Here is a 21255-nt window from a genome sequence, read left to right as displayed (position 1 = left end):
GATAAATTTGTTGTGGTATTTATTGATGACATCCTTATTTATTCTAATTCGGAAGAAGAACATATGCAGCACCTCTGGATAGCATTGGAGATACTCCGACAAGAGAAGTTGTATGCCAAGTTTACCAAATGTGAGTTTTGGTTAAAGGAAGTTCAATTTTTGGGGCATGTTATTGGAAATGAGGGAGTTAAAGTGGATCCGGCGAAGATTGAGGCAGTTATGAGTTGGGAGAGGCCAAAGACTCCTACGGAAGTGCGAAGTTTTCTAGGATTGGCCGGATACTATAGAAGATTCGTCAAGGATTTCTCGAAGATCGCCACGCCATTGACCAAGTTAACCAGAAAGAATCAAAAGTTTGAATGGAGTGCAGAATGTGAAAATAGCTTTCAAGAGTTAAAACAGAAGTTGGTAACAGCTCCGGTGTAGGTACTTCCAGATGATCAAGGGAATTTTGTAATATTCAGCGACGCTTCACATAAGGGTTTGGGTTGTGTGTTGATGCAACACGGTAAGGTAATAGCATATGCGTCAAGACAGTTGAAGCCGCACGAGTTAAAGTATCCGACGCATGACTTGGAACTAGCCGCCATAGTGTTCGCACTCAAGATTTGGAGACACTATCTCTATGGAGAGAAGTGTGAAATCTACACGGATCACAAGAGTTTAAAGTACATTTTTACTCAGAAAGAGCTCAATATGAGGCAGAGGAGATGGCTGGAATTGATCAAGGACTATGACTGTTCGATAAATTACCATCCTGGAAAGGTGAACGTAGTGGCCGATGCGCTGAGTCGGAAGGAGAGATTGAATATGATGATAACATCAAAAGAGTTATCTGAAGAAATCGGAAAATTTGAATTGGAACTTTGTGCTTATGGGAAAGTCAAAGAAGTTTGTCGTGCAATGACCTTTCAGCCAACACTAATGGAAAAGATAAAGAAGTGTCAAGAGGAAGTAATGGAAAAAGAGAAAAATCAGTTATCTGGAGAAGAGATTAATACTAAAAGGGATGAGCAAGGAATACTAAGGTTTTCATCCAGAATATGGATTCCTCATGTACCTGAATTAAAGAATAAGATCCTCCATGAAGCCCACCATTCGAAATTTTCAATCCACCCGGGAAGCACCAAGATGTATCAAGACTTAAAGAAGAACTTTTGGTGGCCAAATATGAAGCGAGACGTGGCAGAATGGGTTGCGAAGTGCTATACTTGTCAGAAAGTAAAGGCAGAACATCAACGACCAAGCGGATTAATTCAGCCCCTGAAGATTCCAGAATGGAAATGGGAAAATATCGCTATGGACTTTATAGTAGGACTACCGCGAACAAAATCCGGACATGACGCAATATGGGTTATAATTGATCGTCTTACGAAGTCGGCGCATTTCCTTCCAATAAATGAGAAGTCGTCACTGGACAAGTTGGTTCATCTGTATGTGCACGAAATCGTATTAAGGCATGGAGTACCCGTATCAATAGTTTCAGACAGAGATCCCCGATTTAACTCAAGGTTCTGGAAGCAATTCCAGGAATGTCTTGGCACGAAGTTGAATATGAGCACGGCGTATCACCCGCAGACTGATGGTCAGAGCGAAAGGACGATTCAAACAATCGAAGACATGTTGCGCAGTTGTGCAATCGATTTTGCAGGAAGTTGGGACGACCACCTGCCATTGATTGAATTCTCATATAACAACAGCTATCATTCCAGTATCGGCATGCCACCATATGAAGCTTTGTACGGGCGAAAATGTAGATCACCAACAAGTTGGGATGAAGTAGGAGAAGGAAGAATTCTCGGCTCAGAATTGGTACAACAGTTGCATGACTCAGTCAAGTTAATTCAGAAAAGGTTGCTTGCTGCTCAAGATAGACAGAGGAAGTATGCGGATCCAGCGCGTAAGGATGTTCAATTCCAAATTGGCGAAGCTGTGTTGCTAAAGGTGTCACCTAGGAAAGGGTTGATGAGATATGGCAAGAAAGGAAAGTTAGCACCTAGATACATAGGTCCTTTTGAGATTTTGAGTCAAGTAGGAAAGGTGGCCTACGAGTTGGCCTTACCACCTCAGTATCGGCATGTGCATAATGTGTTCCATGTGTCGTTACTTAAGAAATATAATCCTGACACTAGCCATGTGATAGAATATGAACCCGTAGAAATTCAGGCAGACCTGTCATTTGTGGAGCAACCGGTTAAAATACTCGACTGGAAAGTAAAGAGTCTTAGAAATAAGTCAGTAAAGTTATTAAAAGTACTTTGGAAGAACCCTAAGGTCGAAGAGTCGACTTGGGAGTTAGAGTCTGATATGCGTTCCCGGTATCCTCATCTGTTCTCTTAGATTCTGGGGACAGAATCCCTTAAGGGGGAGAGGATGTTACGACCGACATTTTATGTAATATTATTTGTGAATTTGGTATAATATTAAGTCAAATGAAAATATATTCAATGATTGTACGTTTGTGTGAGTGAAAATTTCTGCATTATAAATTTACTTTGGGTAGTATATGATTTTTCAAAGCAAGAGTTTATTTAATTTCTTTATTTTTGATTTATAAGGAATATTCTAAGCCTTGGAGAAATTTTCTTTTAAAAGATATTTTGTTCACAAATTTTGAAAGTGATTTTATAAAATCTCTAAAAATCCAAGTTATTTTATGGTGTAAATTTTATAATTTTTGAACTTGTGTTTTATTTTATAAAAATAAATCTTTATAAATATAATTAGCAAATTACATAGTTATCCTTGCATGCAAATTCCTTCCATACATTCCAAAAGGGCTAAAGAGTCAATAACCACCCCACTAACTCTTATTTCCTAGCCAAATACCTTCTTTACCCTTGCATGCAAATTCAACCAAGTTCAAGTGGAAGGCTAATCATGTCAATTCCTAATTCCACTCACTTTTGCCAATACAAAAACCATAAGACAAGCAAAGTCATGATCATTTTTACTCATCACCCACACCACACTCACTCTTCTCTCCCTCCTCCTCCCTCACTCTCGGCTCTCTCTCTCTCACTCTCGGCCTTTAGCCGAGAACCACCCCTCCCCATTTTTCTTCATTTCTCCACCAAGCTTCTACTCTTTATACAAGTAAATGTTATCTCCCATACCATGATCATTCATATTTCAAAGAGTTTTGAGTAGAAAGTTTAAGTTTAAGGGTTGCATGTAAAGGTTTTAGTGAAACTCAAAATACAATCTTGATTCTTATGGATTTAAGGTTGTTTTTGAGAGGACTACAATGAATGGATAAGTGCCAAGTCTTGAGAAGGAAACTCTTGATGATTTAATGGCCATTTCCATCCATTTCATTCGGCCATGACCATATGGGAGCCGAATGAATGGTCCTTGAAATCATTCTTGTTGTTTTGTTCAATTTTTGCATGTTTATGTGATAATGACTTGAATTTTGTGGTGAAAATGTGATAAAACTCCTTGCATGCTAAGTGATCATCTAGGTGTACCTTATGCTAGGCTTGCATGTAAATTTTAAGATGGAATATATGTAGAAAATATGTTGTTTGGTTTGAAAAACCCGAAGGCATGCATGCATGTGGAATTCTCTTAGTTTGTTGTAATATTTTGATCATTTGGAAAAGATTTTGTTAGTGAGCTTTAATTTCAGTAGGAATAATGTGATAATATTGATTTATGCTTCTTGTTGCATGGTAATAATTTGTGGTTATCTTTTATAAAAATATATATCTTGTTGTTTCAAAGGCATGAAGATTTGCGATTTGTTAAGAGTAGTCTCTTTGTTTTGCCATAGTTGCACCTTAGGCAAGGATGATCTCACTAAGGTTATTTTGAGAAAAAGGGAGTTAAGTTCAGTAGAATACCAAGTATAGGTCTTGGTTTAAGTATTTAGTTGTTGATAATTGGGTTTGTCAAGTCAAAATCTTGGAAAATGAGAGTTATAGTTTCTGCAGAAAAATCAGTTGAGTACCCTGAGGTTTAGAGTGAGTTTTGACCATGTCATTGATGTGCACTTTGAGGCCCAAGCCACCAGAAGTTAGTATGGAGAGTATATAATAGGTTTTAGGAGTTGGTTGGAGGTTTGCATGTCATTTGGTTAGGTGCACAAGTAGAATAACAAAATCTGTCCAGCAGGGGACAGTTTTGTTGCAACTTAGAAATAGGGAGATTTGGCCATGTCATGGGTAGGCCCTCATTAGGCCCAATTGGGCCTTAGTTAGAGGGTGTGTCAGAGAAGTTTTTCCAACCATAGTTCATAGGATATGAGCTAGAACCATGTGTCACAAGTTAATTCAAGTCAGGGCATTTTCTGCCCAGAAAAACAGGGGAACCTTGGACTTTTAGCTTAGGCCCAAGAAGGCCCAAGCCAGGCCTTTGAGCCACATCAAGCTTATGAGATGCCCTTAGGTCAGGAGAGTCTTGTGTAAAAATTTTGAAGAAAAACTTGTAGTTTAAGAGTGTCTAATGCACTCAAGAAACCTTAGTTACCATTCTGAAATTTGCACCAGTAAGCACTTTCATTTATCACATAGTTTTAGGACACTTAGAAGTGAGTATTAGGTCGACCACCATAGTTGTAAGATAGTATAAGGTCAGTAGAGCAAAAGGCACAAGTGAGGGTCAATAGGTTTTGGATAATTTAGGAAAGGCACATTGAGTTAGGAAGCCCAAATTCGAAGACTTCGTTTAGTTAGCGACCAAGTAATTTAAGTGGTGAGTCGAGATCATCCGAGCCTAGTGTGGCGTTATGGTGTATGTGATGTTATTTGGTATTAATATACGATATGTGATTATGTGGCTACGTGTGTACATTTAAAAATATAAATGTTGGATATGAATTAAGTATGTATAGGCCTAAGTGCCATCCATGTTTAATTTCGGGTTGTAAATAGGTTAAGATGGAAAGAATATATTATAATGAGGATTATTATTATTTATGTAGGATCTCGAGACGAGGGAAAACTTGCCTTAAAAGTCGAGTGAAGCTCCAGTTGTTGCTCCTACCAGTCAGACCAGACCAGTCTATCTTAAGGCAAGTGATTCAACTTGACCTTCGTATCTGTTGTAAACAGTTCATATATATATCGATGCAATTATCCTGAGTCATTTTGATGTATTTAAATTAAGCGTATCTTTTGTTTATCTTTGAGTTACATAGAGATGCCATGAACCCTCGAGTACATATTGCAAGTAGTTCAAAAGTCTTTCATGATAGTTTAATGCCATGATAAATTAGAGATGCGTTATAATATCTTATTGATCCTTTTGTTTATCATGCTATTGATCTCTGAGAAATCTTGATGTTGCACCCTGATGCTTTGATTCAACTCTTGAAATAACCTCGATAGAAACTTTATCTTGATACCTAAAAGCCAATCATTTCTTAAATACATTCATGATTGTTTGATAACCCTATCCTTACCCTAAAGCTTGATACCCTGTTATATACTGAGCTGACGATCGCTTTCTTTATATTTTAACACCTTTATCCTATTGGAACCAGTGATGCCTATCTTTTGATGTTCTAATACCTATATCTTGTCTACAACCGTTGCTTTAAGCCTAGTTTGGCATTACTCTTTCATCTTATCCAATAGCCTGGCTTAATTTCCTTGTCAAAATTCTTGTTTATGGAAATCTCTCGATTACCCTAATATAGTAAAGTCTAGTGGATCATGGCCCTGAGATTTAGTGTCATATTTCCAGTGTTTCAAGTTGACCTATAATCCCCTGATAAAAAAATGATTTCAGTCAAAAGAGATTTTGTCATAAATCGGCATCAGTTTTCAAAATGAATAAAAGGTGGATTTTTTAGTCCCAAAGGGGGACAAATGTTTTCTTGAATGGTGGATCTGGACTGAGACGCGAGTCCTTTCCACACTTATATTAGGCTTAAAAGTTGCCTAGGGATTCCCAATAATGTTTTAGAACCCAGCGAGGTTCGGGATTACTTCGCGGCTGATCACCGGCTGTAATCCGTAGCGTCATAAAATGATTTTGATTAAGAATGATTTTAAAATTGTTTTGATGCAAGCATAAGGATGCCAACCCACATAAGTTTTATCTCTCGATTATCATTGATTATGTCATTCCATTGTCATTCCTAAAGGTATATCTCGATTTATGCTTTGCGTTGTATTGTTAGCACTTGTTGAGCTTTTGGCTCACTTCTTGCTTTAACCCTGATATTACAGCTAGCAGCCATGGTTAGATTCAAGCAGACTGCCCGTAAGACCTGTGATGCGGATGCTTATGTTCGAGCCCAGGTAGAATAAGTAATAATAGTTGTGTGAGGACTCGGTATTTGTAATCAGATGTAATAGTTGGTAGTGTTGGGCTGTTCCAAACCCTAAACTGTAAGATCTTGGATTTTGGTTGTGTAGTACTCATTAAAATGATGTAATAGCTATAATTATTTTGCTATTTAAGTTGGGGGTGTGACAGAAATGAATGAGTTGGGAAGAGAAACTATTGTTGACTCTATGCTGATTGAAGATATTTGGGGCACAGATGTCACAATAGTTTCTGAAAGAATTCGCAAGTGAGTCAACAAATCATCTAAAAGATGATGCTCACTTGTACTAGATTTTGTCTTCCCCAACAGAGTTAAAGAAGGGGAATCAGGAATTGATGTGTGTATCATATCCACATCCAGAGAGTTTGTTGGTGAGTATAGTGTATGAGGTGCTTCTATGACTAGAGATTTTGGCTGTGACTCCACATTTATTGGAGCCACATCAAACTGAATTTAAGAGAGTGCAGGGACTGTGTCTTTAGCACCAGTTTGCACTGTGTGTGTGCCCTATGCATCCCCAGAGGTTTTAGATTTCTTCTTTCTTGTATAAGTTTGGGGTGAGTTTGTGTCCCTAACCCTTTTGGCATGTGCTCTTGGCTGAGAGCTTTGTTCAATAACCACATCCTTTTGGGAGGATGCAGCTAGAAGTGAGCTTTTGTCCTTTTTAAGCACTGCAGTTTGTTGGGAAACTACAGTTTGGCTAGGCTGTGATTCACTCAACTCTCTAACCTTATTCTTGGGGTTTCTTTGATGTTCACCACTTCCCTCACCTGACTTTCCCTCCTTCACACTCCCCTCTTTTGCTTTTGAGGATTTTTCAACTGGCATCTTTTGAGAGATACCAGAGGGGGTTTTCTTTGATTTAGATTTGGAAATAGTAGTAGGTTTAGAGGCTTTGGTAGGCAACTGTTTCGTCATTGGCACAGTTGCCATAGCTACTCCTGAATTCAAAGAAATAGTGGGGGTTGGAATAGTTGTAGGGATGGATGAACTTATCTCACTTACCTGAGGTGCCTGCATTACAGAAAAGTAGAACATTGGCACATAGGTGGTTAGCCAATAACATAAAAAATCTGGCATCATAAACATTCTTCCCTCTTTTATTTAACTCTCCTAATTTATAACCTAACTCAAACAAGACAAGGTCACTGAAATTATAAAATTTATCTGTAACTAGCATGTATAGCATGTTAAGCATGGAAATATTCACTGAATCAAAATTACTAACTTTTCCAGAGAAGACCTTAGTAACTACATCACACATGAAACTTCACTCCTTCCTAAGACCCATTCTCCTAATATCACTCAGTTTAGAAGTAGGAAGTGCTTAATGCATGGAATGAAACATATTGATAATATCAGTATCATTGTGTGGTGAAGTCACATTATTATCAGGAATTTTGAAACATGCTTTTATCACATCACTATTGATACAGAATTCATTACCTTTGATGGTTAGAGTGATGGTCTTGTCAGTAGAGTTATAGATAGCAGAGGTCCACATCTCTTCAACAACTTCGCAGAAGATTGTGGGTGATTCCAGCATGGCATAATTTAGCTTGAAATTCTTCACAAAGTCCATCATCTTGTGATAGTCCTCTGATTGCTGAATACCCTTATTGACCAATGCAGTGAAATTGTTCTTCTCATAAATGAACCCAGTTTGAGACATAATCTTTACTACAGGTGCCATTGTTAGAGAATGAAAGCTTGAAGAGAAGGAGAATAATTGCTTGAGAGAGAATAAAATAAGAGCAGTTGAATTTGAGAATGATAAAAGAGAACAATTGCAATGAAATAAGCTTTTATACTATCTCAAAAATAACTGATAAAACTAATAAAGTAAAGTAAATTAACAAATAGAAATTGCCTAAAATAGCAGTTTATAAATAAACTGTAAAAATTCCACCCATTATCCGTCGTGTAATGCTTATAAACTGTAAGTATACTCGATGGATAATGTACAGGGAATTAACGGATGAGATTAAGACAATTCGACGGATGAGGATAACCTGTTATCCATCGAGTTTTAAAAGATTCCAGAAAAGTAATTGAGTTTCATTAGCAAATAGTATATCGATAGATGACTAAACTCGATGGATAAGGGTCATCCGTCGAGATGTAAATTTTGACTTAGCCAAAATTTCATCCAAGACTGAAAAATCAATTAAATTTCTGGCTACATGATAACTTGCAAAATAATTCAGATAAATTTAAGAGTAATTAAGCATACCTAACTCACTTACCAACCTTGAAAAGGTGGATTCATCCAGTGGCTTGGTAAAGATATTTGCAAGTTGCTTCTCACTTGGAACAAAATGTAGTTCCACAGTACCATTCATCACATGTTCCCTTATGAAATGGTACTTGATATCTATGTGCTTTGTCCTTGAATGTTGCACTGGATTTTCAGTGATGGCAATTGCACTTGTGTTATCACAGAAAATAGGAATTCTCTCAACTTGCAAACCATAGTCTAGTAATTGATTTTTCATCCATAAAATATGTGCACAGCAACTGCCAGCAGCAATATATTCAGCTTCATCTGTAGAAGTAGAAACTGAATTTTGCTTTTTACTGAACCAGGACACAAGTTTGTTTCCTAGAAATTGACAAGTTCCTGTTGTGCTCTTTCTATCAATTCTACAACCTGCATAATCTGCATCTGAATAACCGGTTAGATCAAAACCAGAATCTCTAGGGTACCAAATGCCAAGTTTTGGTGTTCCCTTGAGATATCTGAAAATTCTCTTAATAGCTATCAAGTGAGATTCTCTAGGATCAGCCTGAAATCTAGCACATAAACAAGTAGCAAATATTATATCTGGCCTACTAGCTGTTAAGTACAGAAGTGAGCTAACCATGCCTCTATAACTTGAAATATCCACAGACTTTTCAGTAGTGTTTAATTCAAGCTTAGTTGCAGTGGCCATGGGAGTTTTTGCAGATGTGCAATCCATTAGATCAAACTTCTTTAAAAGATCAAAAATATATTTAGTCTGACTAATGAATATTCCATCACTAACTTGCTTAACTTGTAAACCAAGAAAGTAAGTTAGTTCTCCAATCATACTCATTTCATACTTACTTTGCATCAATTTGGCAAATTTTTTGCAAAGTTTCTCATCTGTAGAGCCAAAAATAATATCATCTCCATAAATTTGAACAAGTATACTAGAGCCATTAACATTTCTGAAAGATAAAGTTTTATCTACAGTACCTCTTGTGAAGTGATTTTCCAAAAGGAACTTTGATAAAGTGTCATACCAGGCTCTAGGTGCTTGCTTCAGTCCATAAAGTGCTTTCAGAAGATAATAGACATATTCTGGAAAATTTGAATCTTCAAAACCAGGAGGTTGACTGACATATACTTCTTCCTCCAAATCTCTATTCAGAAAGGCACTTTTGACATCCATTTGATAGACCTTGAAATTGGCATGGGCTGCATAGGCTAAGAAGATCCTGATGGCTTCAAGTCTTGCAACAGGAGCAAATGTTTCATCAAAATCTATTCCTTCTTGCTGACAATAGCCCTTAGCAACCAATCTAGCTTTATTCCTGACTACTATGCCATTTTCATCCATCTTGTTTCTGAATACCCACTTGGTGTCTATTGGATTCTTTCAATACATTATTCCTTTCAAATTGGTTTAGCTCCTCCTGCATAGCTAAAATCCAATCAGGATCCAATAAAGCTTCTTCTACCTTCTTTGGTTCTTTCTTTGACAGAAAGCTGCTATATAGACATTCTTCCTGAGTTGTTCTTCTTGTTTGAACTCTAGAAGAAACATCACCAATGATAAGCTCAAAGGGGTGATCTATTGTCCATTTCCTTTGTTGAGGTAGATTAGCTCTAGATGAAGAGACCTCAATGTTGTCTTGATGTGTGATTGAGTTTTGATTGCTAGAAACTCCCCCTGAGTTTGTGGATCTTTGATTTGAGAGAGGAGAATTTTCTATAAGTGATCTGTCTTGACCTCCTGCTCCTTTTGATAACCCGACGGATGGTGAATTTTGAGTACCGACGGATGAGGCAGGTTGTCTCTCGATGGATAACGCAGGTTGCCTTCCGACGGATGAAGCATTATGCAACTCGACAGATGTTGAGTTTTGTGCTTCATTGGTAGTAGATTTGTCTGTATTATCCTTAGAAACTTCTTGATCACTTTCATCATCACTGTCATCACTAACCATCTCCATATTGTCAAATTTGAGGCTCTCATGGTAGTCTCCATCTTTCAGTCCTTCAATCTTTTTATAATCAAACACAACATGTATAGATTCCACAACAATGTTGGTTCTTAGATTGTAGACTCTATATGCTTTACCAACAGTATATCCAACAAAAATTCCTTCATCTGCTTTAGCATCAAACTTCCCATTTTGATCAGTTTGATTTCTCAGGATATAGCATTTGCGGCCAAAGACATGAAGAAAGTTTAGAGTTGGCTTCTTGTTCTTGAACAATTGATAGGGAGTCATGCATCTTGCTTGATTAACCAGAGAAATGTACTGAGTGTAGCATGCAGTATTTATAGCTTCAGCCCAGAAATATGTTGGTAGTTTAGATTCTTCAAGCATTATCCTTGCAGCTTCAATAAGTGATCTATTCTTCCTTTCCACTACTCCATTCTGTTGTGGAGTCCTTGCTGCTGAAAATTCATGCAGAATCCCATTTTCCTCACAAAATGCTCTCATGACAGAATTCTTGAACTCAGTTTCATTGTCACTCCTGATTCTTCTAACTTTGAAATCAGGATGATTGTTGACTTGCCTTATGTGATTGATGATGATTTCACTAGCCTCATCTTTAGACTTCAGGAAATATGTCCAAGAGAACTTTGAGAAATCATCTACAATTACTAGGCAAAATCTTTTCCTTGAGATGGACAATACATTGACTGGTCCAAACAAATCCATGTGAAGCAGTTGCAAAGGTTCTTCAATTATTAAATCAAGTTTTTTCCTGAATGATGCTTTGATCTGCTTCCCCTTTTGGTAGGCATCACACAGTCCATCCTTTGAAAACTCCACTAGAGGAATGCCTCTTACCAGTTCTTTCTTTATTAGCTCATTCATGGTCTTGAAGTTTAAATGAGATAGCTTCTTGTGCCATATCCAACTTTCATCTTGACTTGGTTTACTGAGAAGACAAATTACATATTCTGCATTAGATGAGTTGAAATCAGCTAGGTGCACATTTCCTTTTCTCACACCAGTGAGAACCACTTTGTTGCTTCTTTTATTAGTCACAACACATGCTTCTGAGTTGAAGGTTACTGAATTGCCTTTGTCACAAAGCTGGCTGATACTCAACAGATTGTGTTTGAGACCATCCACTAAGGCAACCTCCTCAATGATGACATTGTCCTTTAAAATTAAGCCATATCCCACAGTATAACCCATGCTGTCATCTCCAAAAGTAATACTTGGGCCAGCTCTCTCCTTAAACTCTGTGAGCAGGGTAGAATCACCAGTCATGTGTCTTGAACAACCACTATCCAAGTACCAAAGATTCCTTCTGTTTCCCTGTACACATCAAAATCAAATCAAGTTAATTTTGGTACCCAAGTTTCCTTGGGTCCTGCCTTGTTAGCCTTCTTTTTCTATTTCTTAGGCTTTATCTCATTTGACTCAGAATTTTCAGATTCATTCTTAGTCATTTGAGTTGATCCTTTGAAACCATTCATTGCAACAAAATTATCATGCATATTATGACTAACAGGAAATGGCATGCTATGAGTAAACATGTTATTCCAGTAAGGCATGCTAAATGGCATTTGTGGCATACTATATACAGCATAATAAGGATTAGGTGCAAATGGCATATTAGCAAACTGTGCATTCATGTTCTGTGTAGGCATAGCATTAACAGGCATGGGAGGCATGGCATTCATGTTAGGAAATTGAGACTGAACAGACACGGGAGTAGGCCTAGCAGATTTGTAATTAATAGATAAATGATTTACACTACCACACTTGACACAGATTTTTTGAGGAGCATATTTATCAGGTGTCTAGTTATTGTGTTTGTTCCCTACTTTACCATTCCTATTATTTTTCCTTTTAGTCTCTGTTTTTCCCTCAATTTTCTCAAGTCTGTCACTTAACTGTTTGACAGTCATGTGACCAACATTAGCCTTTTTCCCTTTCTTAACTGACTTGACTCTCCTGAAAAAAGTTTTTTGGAAACAGACCCATACTTCTCATTCAGCTTAACTAGTTTGGCTTTGCTAATGGGCTTGCTCACAGCGGACGGATGAGGATTTTCATCATTCGATGGATAACACTTTTTGTTATTTGACGGATAGTCCTCATCATCCGTCGAGTCTACATCTGTTAGCAGTCCATCTACCAAATTAGGTTCTAGTTTCTCTTTGTTCTTTGTCCAGACTTCATCACAGAAAGACTCAATTCCTTGAACTTTGGTGATTTGAGCATGGACATCCCTGAATGTTTTCCAAGCTTTAATCACCTCTTGTTCACGCTCGAGCTGCTTCTTTAAAATTTCTTCCTTTTTCAAGGACTCAGTTAATTCCTCCTTAGCAATCTTACACTCAATTCTTAATTTCTCAAAATTAATAAACTGAGACTCAAGCACGTTATTCCTCTCACTTAAAAACAGATTATTTTCTTTGATTTTAGCATTTTCTTTAGTAAGAGACTTAAGTGTAACACGCAAGTGATATAACTCTGTAGACATGTCATTTATGGCATCATTACACTCAGCTTTAGATAAATGTGCAAGGTTTGTGGTAATTACCTGATTGCTTGAGGAACTTGTCTCTGTCTCATCAGACTTGGCCATTAGGGCTAGATTGACATAGCTGACATCTTCATCTTCATCCAGACCATCTGCTGCCCAGTCATTTTCTTGTGTAAAAAAAGCCATTTCCTTTTATTTGAGTAGATCAAAGTATTTTTGCTTATAATCCACAGACTCAAACTTTTTCTTACTGGAATCCGACTTTCTACACTCATTGGCAAAATGCCCTGCCAAGCCACATTTGAAACATTTGAATTTTGACATCCACCATGTTTCTATTTGGCTTGGCTGCTCCAAAGTTCTTCTTGAACTTGAGCTTGCCAAATCTCTTGGAAAGAAATGCTAGGTGCTCATCAATGTCCTCCATGTCATCTTGGCTCAATGAATCTTCACTTTCTACTACAAGCCCCTTGCCCTTGTTCTCACAGACTTTTGAAGTTGATTCAACAGCTTCCATCTTCACTTCCTTCTCCTTTTCCAACTCAGCAACTAGTGCAATGGATCCTCCTTTCTTCTTTCCTCTCTCCATCCTTTCATCCTGCTCTATTTCAAGCTCATAGGTTTTCAGGATGTCATACAGTCTCTCCAAAGTAAACTCCTTATAATCTTGTGAGTTTCTTAATGAGACTGTCATTGGTTTCCATTCCTTTGGAAGAGATCTAAGGAATTTCAGATTAGAGTCTTTAGTCTGATAGACTCTCCCATGCAACTTAAGAGCATTTAGTAGTTTTTGAAATCTACTAAAAATGTCAGTGAGAGACTGACTTTCCTCATTGTGAAAATGCTCCTATTGCTGAATCAAGAGCTGCATCTTATTTTCTCTAACTTGCTCAGTGCCATCACAGATTATCTGTATAGTATCCCAGACTTCCTTGGCAGTTTTGCAGTTGATAATGTTGTCAAACATGTCTGCATTAACTCCATTAAACAGAATATTCATGGCCTTTTTATCCTTCCTGACTTGTTCAATGTCGGGATCAGACCATTCATGCCTTGGCTTGGGAACTGATGGCTCGTTTCCTGTTGCAGCTCTCATTGGAACATGAGGGCCTCTTTCTATGCGGTCCACATAGGCCCCATCTTGAGAAAGCATATGAAGATGCATCTTTACCTTCCAATGATGGTAATTATCTTTATCTAGAAAAGGAATCTTGACTCCAACATCCTTCTTGTTCATCTTGCTGAATTATTTTGATCTTTAAACTCTTTGTTGATTAAGAGCTTGCTCGGATACCAATTGTTAGTCCCTTAACAATGTAGCAAGAATTACAGAAGGGGGGTTGAATGGAATTCTTGAACCTTTTTCTTCAAATAAAAATGTTCAAACTCGAATACAAATATAAGTGTTTTGATTAGCACAATGCGGAATAAAAACTTAAGTGAATCAAAATATAAGTAATTAAAAACAAGAGTCTTTAAAAACTTTCTTGTGGATTTAAACAATTCCACCAGAGATATATATTATATTGAGAGAACTCTGTGTGCAAGAATGCTCACAACTGCTTACAAATTTGAACTACTGAGAATACAGAGAAATGCTAATAATTCTGCTTACAAATGTTTCTCACTTTTTGTTTCTCAGATTCTTGTTTCTATTTGCTACTTCTTGGTTTATATATATTACCAAGATTACAAAGTCAAAAGATAGAATCATTATAAAAACTATCAGGTATAATGCTTTGTTACTTTGTTCTCTATTACCCGGTTAATAGGCTTCCGCATTCCATTTGCATACATCCCGACGCATGTGACCAGTTGTCTCTGTCAACTGATGTTTAAATTCTTTATCCATTGAATACATTATTATCCGTCGACTTTATGATCATCCGTTGATGGCTTTATTGATCATCCGTCGACTGCTATATAAAACATCCATTGATAGCCATTTGATCATCCGTCGATGGCTTTGTTAATCATCCGTCGGTAGCTATTTTGGCACTTGACTTCAATCCATTTATGCAGAATTACAAGACATCATCTATGTACAATTAATCAACCTATTCTGCATATCTAGTTAAAGTCAACATGACTTATATGCTACTACAGAATTTATACAAAGGTGTATGCAGAAATGTGCTACAGAGTCATTATTACATAAGCTACTCACTCGATGGATAATAAGTCATCATCCGTCGGGAGTATAATGAGTTATCCATCGGGACTATAATTCTTATCCGTCGAGTGCTACATTGTTTCACTAAGTAAAATCTACTTAGGTGTTTTGTTTATGAAATCATCAAGTACACAACATATGCACAACATTTAATCGGGTCTGGCAAACCTAAGAACTTCGGGGGATGAACAGATTGAAAGTGTTTGAAGTTTCCAACTTTAGGGGCCAGAGGTTGTTGCAATAGTTGAGCAAGTCTGCTCATCATGGTGGTTTCTGGGTTTACTTCTGGATCTTGGGTTGGAATTTCTTCTTCTTGGTGATCTGTTGAGTTGGCCATTTCTTATAAACCTGATTGAGCAATTATTTATTAATATGATAGCATGGCATATATAACAGTATTTTCTATAAAATCTCTTTTGCGGGTTTTAAGCTTCACCCAATTTTGCACATGCAATCCTATTACTACATAATTCTCATATCAGTGTTGTTTTATCATGGCAAAGAATAGGGTATTACGAATTTTACACAGGGTGGTATGGAAATATGATATTGAGAACAGTTTATGAGATATTTAAAGTGCACAATGGAAACAAGACAAAGGATTTATTTAAACAAACGGTACATAAAGAAAAGTCTGGCTATCACAAGTTCTTGAGATAAGGTACAATAATATAGCAGGGTTAAACAGAGGAAAAACTGGAAAATATCCCCCTATCTACCCCTAACTTCCAACAACTACTACTACAACACAGTTCTGAAATACAACAAGATAAATGAAAAAGGGATCCCGGCATCTGACCAAGTATCCCAAAGCCTACCGGCGCTGAAAAACAACAATCTACGGGCTCAACCAACAGTCCCGTCTAATCATCCAGAATCTCTCTCAACACAACCAACATCCAGCGAATGATCTTATGCAGCCTCCGGGCCTCAGCATCAGCATCACTAGTGGATGGTCCTTCATCCAATCTCCTCCTAGCAACCTGCTCCACCAACTAAATCCTAGCTCTCCACTCCTCCATAACTACTGAAGTCCTCTGCCTAGAGTCTCGGATTAGCTGTAATAACCCCAAAATTTTTGAACTTTTAGTAACCCTTATGAATAGTGTTTTGCTGATTATGCTGAATAAGAAAACTTTCCATCCCACACTATGTAGGGGTTCTTCTATTGTTATTCTGAGATCTTATTAGTACTTTATATAGGATATAAGTGTATGTAAAGATCGTCAGAATCCAAAATCGAACACTTTGATTTTTCCCGAAAATCCACCAGATACAGAAAGAATTGAGTATAAGGTAACAGGATAAAAAGGATTTGAATTCAAGGATTATAAGAGAGGATCATAAAAAGGAATGTAATGTATTGAGAAAGGTTAAGGGAAACCAAGTAATAAGATCCTGGGTATGATCCCTCAAACAATAAACGAGAACGAAAGTTAAGCGAACCGTATAACATATCAGCGGTCATTAGCCAAGTGATTAGGAGTTGATCAAAGAGTTAGTGAAGGGTGATGTCATCTCACCAACAAGAAGAGGACAAGTGTGGGATGATGACATAAGGGGATGACTTAAGCATGACAAAAAAAGGAGGGATTAGTTGGTTGATTGTGAACCATTCATTCTTTACCATGGTAAAAAGTTAATTAAGCAAACAAAAGGATGTTAACCAAGCAAAACCAATCAAAAACACAAAACACAAAGTTGACCATCATTTTCCAACAAGAAGCTCTCGGCTTTTCTTCATTTTCAAGGAGAAAAAAATCAAAATCCAAGATCCAAGCATTGTTAAATCATAAGGTAATTATCCAAGGTTCCTTATACATAGATATAGCTATCCCATGAATCTAAGCTTCTAATTCCTTGTAAATCTCTTCCAATAAATCAAGGAAGAAAATGGTGAATAGTAACCTTCAAGAAATAACTTTAGTTTTCTTGATTTTTATGAAAGTTTAAGGTAGCTTAAGCATAGATCAAGGCTTCCATGGGCATTCCAAGGATCTTTCATTGATTAAAAGCTTCAAGGAAGGTATAACTCTAAATTATCTTAGCATTAAGTTGTTTGGTATAAATGATTATGTTGATGGAATGATAGATTAAGTGTAGTAGTTGTTTTGTCATGTTGAGATCTTAGTTGTTAAGTGTTTTTGTTGATTTTGGGAGTTAAGAGTAGCACTAGTTGTTCTTGATTATTCATGGTATGATTTGGGCTTGGTTTAAATGGTTTAAAGTGGTTGATGAGTGATATTGTCATATGGTTGTATTGGGATTGATTGGTGATGGTTTGGTGTTGAATTGGTTTGGTAAAATTTTGGGAAATCACGTAAACATAGCCGTCATAATGCCCGATTTACCTTAGACTGGTTTTGTTCTTAACATCAGGACCCGAGAACTCACTGTTAGGTTTTGACCGCTGCCATGATTAGATAGTTCATGTTACGAGCTTCATTTTGATATGTGGTTCGTATGAATCTGATGTATGGTTTAGGAGAAACGACCGTTTTAAGTAACGGCATTTCGCGACCGAACCATTACCCCTCGCCTTACTTTGAAACCTTGGTTAAGGACTTTAAATGACTAATTGGGGTATGAAACAATTATGTTAAGTGGATTAGGCAGTTGGTACGGTACTCGCGAAAGAATCGCCTTAAAACTCGTAATAGTTAATTTATTAAAAATGGTGGAGCCGAGGGTACTCGAGCGACTTAACTGAATCGTTAAGCGCGAAAGCGAACGTTATGGCTCTAAATGGTTAAAGTCTAGTTTCTTAAGCGACCATGGTTTAATTCCGGCTTATGTTGTTGTTCATAGGTTACCGGACCCACTCTAAGCTTAAGTCTACCCCGGGACACTCAGGCAAGTTTTCTACCCGTTATACTGTTGTTGTGATGTATACATATGTATATGCATTATCTTGTGATACATGCATGGTGGTTAATTAGCAAATCTTGCGATATATTGGAACATGTGATATGGTATATATGCATGTCTGTTTTGTACTCTTGATATATATATATTGTTGATTCAATTGCTTATAAGTTGCATAATACCTATGCTAGAGATAAGCAGTGGTTGTGTATACCCTTAGTATAGGGGACCCAAAGGTGAACACTTTCTAAAACCGGGAGTCGATGTTCCCGAGTATATTATATATATATATTTATATATATATATATATATTGATATAGTTTTCAAAACTATTAATTGAATAAGGTTTATTCGATAACTTTATTTTATTTAATGAATATTATTTTGAATATTCATTCGAGGACTTATGACTCCGCTTACTTTATTTAATGAATATTATTTTGAATATTCATTCGAGGGCTTATGACTCCGTTTATTTTATTAATGAATATTTTTGAATATTCATTTGAGGACTTATGACTCTGATTATTTACTAAATAATATTCTTTATTTTATTAAAGAATAATGTGTCGATAATCAAACTTACTTTTGATTATTCAAATAAAGATATTACTTTCGTATAAGTATATCTTTGGTTATTTAATATTCATTTCAAGTATAAGTTTTACAACTTCGACTTCAATTATTTTTATAAAGATTATTCTTTATGGGAATATTATTTAAATATTAATATTCAGATATTTTCTAATATATTGGGACTGATTTATTTTATTAAATCAGCATCACTCCAAACATTCTTAAAAATGTTTTCGAGTCCTCAAAATGATGTTAGGGCGGATCCCAAAACTCATTTTTATATTTAAGATCCTCTTTTCGAAGGGGATTTAAATACTCGCTCAAAACCTGAGGGATCTGGCTCTGTGGTGTGTTTCATATTCGCAACAAGGTTGCTATTTTGATAAAAGAGTTTTTGATTACTTACCCAACACTCGGGAAGTAAAATTCTTGGAACAAGTTAATCCATTAACAGGCATCGCCTGGGAAATATCGGTGAGTTTTCCTTTCCAACTAGATACGACTTCTTAGTGGAGCCGTATCAACAAGTGTTTACTTGAGGAAAAGGAGAACGAGCTTTACATTTCAGGGTCATGGATTTCATCTGAACTAGGAGTGGCGTAAGTGGTCGAGTAGCGCCGGCCCAGCCTTATTATATTGGCCCAAATGGCCCGGAAGTTCGGCTAAGACGGTCCATTCCTTAGGAGTCCAGTGTTCGGTTGACAAGTAAATTCGACAGGGTCTCCTCTACATGTAGAAAATGGTGGGGTTGCACTACTACGACTGATCATCGTAAGTGGTCTTCCTGGCGCGGCAAACTCCCCTAATGAGTTCATCATCCAAGTGGATATTTCTGCAACACTACCCAGAGCACTTCGATAGTAGTTGGGCGATTGTTGAGTGTTGGCAGGGTCAAGTTTTCAAAATGATGTTTGCATTAAATGAAGTATCTCGTAACTTCATTTTATTTTGATGATATTTTAAAGATTGAATTTTATACAAGTTTTGTCTTGTAGCTTAACCTATGGGATGAACTATTTATACATTGAACGGTGGTAGTTCAAGTAGTATTCGGAAAAGATATAAGTATATTGGAGTATCTTGTAATTTCATCTTTCAAACTTATATCTAGTTAATGATTGTCTTATGAATGACAAAGGTTTCAGAAAAATGTTGAGACAAGGTTAGATATATGAGATCACCTTGCAACGATATTTTTACATAGTTATAAACTGGGACTCTGTGGATGTTATACATGTCAGAGGATTTCAAATATTGTGAAAAGTATATATATATATATATATGTATGTATATATATATACTGAATATTTTGCGACTTGGTCGCGTTAAGATATCAGCTTGGTTCATTTCTTTTGACCAAGACTTTCATGAGTACTATGAGAATGCTCATATATTGTTAATCATTATAAATATTATTTTGGTGGGCTTGTTGCTCACCCTTGCTTTCCTCTTTCATCACAAAACAACAGATAAAAAAGATGAACAAGACCAAGCTTCCAATTCGCAAGCGGTTAGAAAACGTTCCGCAGTTTTCTGGAAGCGTTGATGCCGCCGTAGCTGAGGTAGGAGCTACCAATAGGCTAGGTTTTCAACTATTGATGAACCAGACTTATGTATAATATGAATTGTAATAATGGCAAAGAAATGTAAATTTATTTAGAACCTTCTTGAGGTGTAATGGCTTATTATGTGGAATAAAATGACTTGTGTTATTTTTTTGGTATTCATCTCTGAGACTATAACTTGTGGCGTGTGTGTATATTGTGGGGTCACAGTACGGAGTAGTTGATTGTTTATTTAGATTGGGTGTTATTAAGGGAAATGGAACTCGTGACAACCCGAATCCCCAACCCCGGATTTTGGGGTGTTATATTAGCCTATCCACCAAAGCTCTCAACTCAGGAATGCGGGAGTAAACAAAGTCTCGTCCTGGCTAACTTACCACCAACACTGACAGGTACAGTCTTAGGCATCTCAGACTCTGGCTCAGGGGCAGGGGTCTCTGAATCTGGCCTCAAGGGTGAAATCTATATAGGGATCTCACTACTCTCAGAAGGGTCCTCCTCTGGGTCTGAACTAACATACACAGGCTCCTCTGGAGAGGGTGGAATGGGGTCCACTGGGGTACCAGTCAAACTAATCTCTGAATCTGAATCACTACCACTATCGGGTGAAAGAGATATGTCCTAAGTCCAATCATGTATGAGGATTTTGGAATAACTTTTATGTAATCTATTTTGATTTCATTGATATTAATAAAAGGCTTGTTTTGATTGCGGGCTCTATCTATTTAAATGTTTAAATAAGATATACCAAAGTTTAGAATAAAGCTTTTTATGGATTGTGATGAGATCATAATAATGAGACCTAAAAGACGATAACTCTAAACTTAAATAGTTCCTGGTCGTAGGATTACTAACTGGTAATTAATAATCCGCAAAGATCGGTACATATTATGCTTGCTTCATTATAAAGGATGTCTGTTCTCATAGACATTTGTGTGGTGACACTATAGCTAGTATGTAGGTGCTTATTATAGAATAAGTTCACTGAACATGACTCACACAGCTGAACAACTGATGGAGTTCACTCACGTGTCAGCAGTTGTTCATATAGTGATAGTTGTACAAGTATCCTTAGACTTGAGGTCATCATAGT

This window comes from Apium graveolens, chromosome 6 (genome assembly GCF_009905375.1).
Source record: "Apium graveolens cultivar Ventura chromosome 6, ASM990537v1, whole genome shotgun sequence".
Taxonomy (NCBI): Eukaryota; Viridiplantae; Streptophyta; class Magnoliopsida; order Apiales; family Apiaceae; genus Apium; species Apium graveolens.
This window is presented reverse-complemented; position numbering follows the sequence as displayed.